A 2,740-nucleotide genomic window follows, 5' to 3' on the forward strand; every position below is an offset into this window, starting at 1 on the left:
AGTCTATTTAAAGGTTTTGTTAGCTTCAGAGGTGAATACTGACATTTTTGTGCTTTATAAAGAATATTTCCATAAAAAATTGGATGTGAAATACCTGAACGTATAAGAAGTCTGCATGTTGAGCTATATTTACGAATGATGTCCTTATACCGATGATAAAATTTAGTAAATGTTTTGACTAGTTTGTGATATCGAAAACCCTGGTGTAATAATTTTTCAGTAATACATAAATTTCTCTCGTTAAAATCTAAAACATTGTTACATACACGAGCGAATCGTGCAAGTTGAGATATATAAACACCGTAAGATGGTGACAAGGGAACGTCACCATCTAAAAATGGATAATTAACGATAGGAAATGAAAAATCATCTCTTCCATTAATGATATAGATATCAAGATCGAGGAAAGGGCAGTGGTCATTGTTAGTATTAGCTTTATTCAAAGTAAGTTCAACAGGATAAATTTCTTTAGTATACATACTGAAGTCGTCATTATTGAGAGCCAAAATATCATCCAAATATCTAAAAGTATTATTAAATTTGTGTATCAGATGTTGTTTCGATGGGTCTTTGCTGATTTTTGTCATAAATTGTAACTCATAGCAATACAAAAAAAGGTCCGCAATAAGTGGTGCACAGTTAGTCCCCATTGGAATTCCGATAACCTGACGATATACGGAATCTCCAAAGCGAACAAAAATGTTATCTAGTAAAAATTCAAGGGCATATATAGTATCAAAGCATGTCCAATTGACATAGTTTTTTTGTTTATTGCTACTAAAAAATGACCTAAAAGAGTTTGAACATATATATTCACATTCTGACTTTTTAAATGCCCATTTAATTAGGTGTGTGAATTTTTTCTTAATGAGAATGTGAGGCAATGTGGTATATAGGGTAGAAAAATCAAAACTTTGAACAGATTCAAAATCACCAATATATGCATGTAATTTATCAAGTACCTCCAACGAGTTCTTGACACTCCAAAAGTAATTAATTCCACTATTTTCGAAGGCCTTATTTGAACAATTTATTATCAGGTTTTTGATTGTACCAAGTGTACTGGTAAGAAGAATAGACAATTTAGTAGTGGAACAATGGCTTGAAGACGAAATAATTCTATATTTGTAAGTAGCTTCGGAAGCCAATACATAGTTGGGACTTTCATTGTATTTGGTTCTGCTTGTAAAGCGGTAGCTAAAAGTTTATGTTTGTTACAGATGTCGTTTTCTGAAAATGGAGTCAGTTGGAATGTTGGTGAATTGGTGATTTCTTTTTTCAGAACCTCAATGTAAAATTTACGTCAAACAATAATAATATTATTAGCAGCTTTATCGGCCGGGACAAAAACAAATTCCTTGGCTAGTTCTTTTAGTTTATGTTTGATACGAGAAATAGGTTTATTGTGGTTATTGTTAAGAGTAAAATGTTCTTTAAAATGTTGAATACGTATATCAACTATGTTCATTACTGAATTAAAAAAAGAGTCCAAAGATTTTTTGTCAGCTTTTTCCCGTTTTATCCATTTCAAACAGTAAGTATGGAGTGAGTCGTGGATGATATTACGACACTCATTCCAATTAATAATTGACGGGGGACGATATTTAGGTCCTTTACTGAGGAATGATTTTAACTCTCGGTCTTGAACGATGTTAAGATCTCCTGTTAAAACATGGGAAATGGGTCCATAAATGTATTCGGAATTACTGCAATTACATGAAGTAGGTGTATTTTCACTGATATTAACATCTTTACACAATTGGCTATAATTAAACACAAATTTCCGGGTAGATTTCTTGTAGATATAACAAATAAGAGGGAGCTCAGTATTATCAAAATATCCCGGAATTTGTTCTTTAACAGAATGGTCGTTAAAAATACCGGCAATATTTACAAAATCAAAACCTTTATTGACATAATTTATTTTAATAAACTGTTTTTTATGATCTTCAGGGCGATCAATGTTGGGAAACAGTTTAGAATAACAATATGCCATTATAATTTGAACGATTTCATACTTAGGACTGCTATATGAAATTGTGTTGCAATCCTCTAAAATTTTATTTAACTTATTAACCGGTAATGAACAGAGCTTTGTAAACAGATAATGTCTGCCGTTGTTTTTTTAAATAGAAATTAGGTCCGAAATATTGGTATGATTGGTCCGAAATTTTCTTTGATTGCGAAATGCATATTTTTTGTTTGAATTTTTAAACTACATATGCATGTTTCATAATGAAAAAAATAAAATATAAAAATGCAGGTTAATCGACAAATTGCTATTCTTGAATTCAATCCATTTCTTAAGATAAAACTATTTTTCTGAAGAAAATGCATATAGTATAATAAAAAATGTGAGAAGAACATTTTCATTATAAAAATAATTACGTGGTACGATTGTCAATGACACATCACAGTTCCAATGACGCCTTCGATGTCAGAAACTATAGGTCACCGTTCGGCCTTGAACAATGAGCAAAATCCATATCGTATCGTCAGCTTTAAAAGGCAAAAACATGACAAAATGTTGAACAAACCAGAGGAAAAAACTACAGTTTGATTGATGACAAAGCAATAAATGAAAATAAACATGACAGACAGCAGCCAACAGCAGCCACTGAATTACAGGCTCTTAATCGACATGGGACAGGCACATACAGAATGTGGCGGGGTTAAACATGTTTGTGATTGCTCTACCCTCTTCTAACCCGGGACAGTGGTGTAACAACTCAACATAAGA

Source organism: Mytilus californianus, unplaced genomic scaffold (genome assembly GCF_021869535.1).
Source record: "Mytilus californianus isolate M0D057914Y unplaced genomic scaffold, xbMytCali1.0.p SCAF_2, whole genome shotgun sequence".
Lineage (NCBI taxonomy): Eukaryota > Metazoa > Mollusca > Bivalvia > Mytilida > Mytilidae > Mytilus > Mytilus californianus.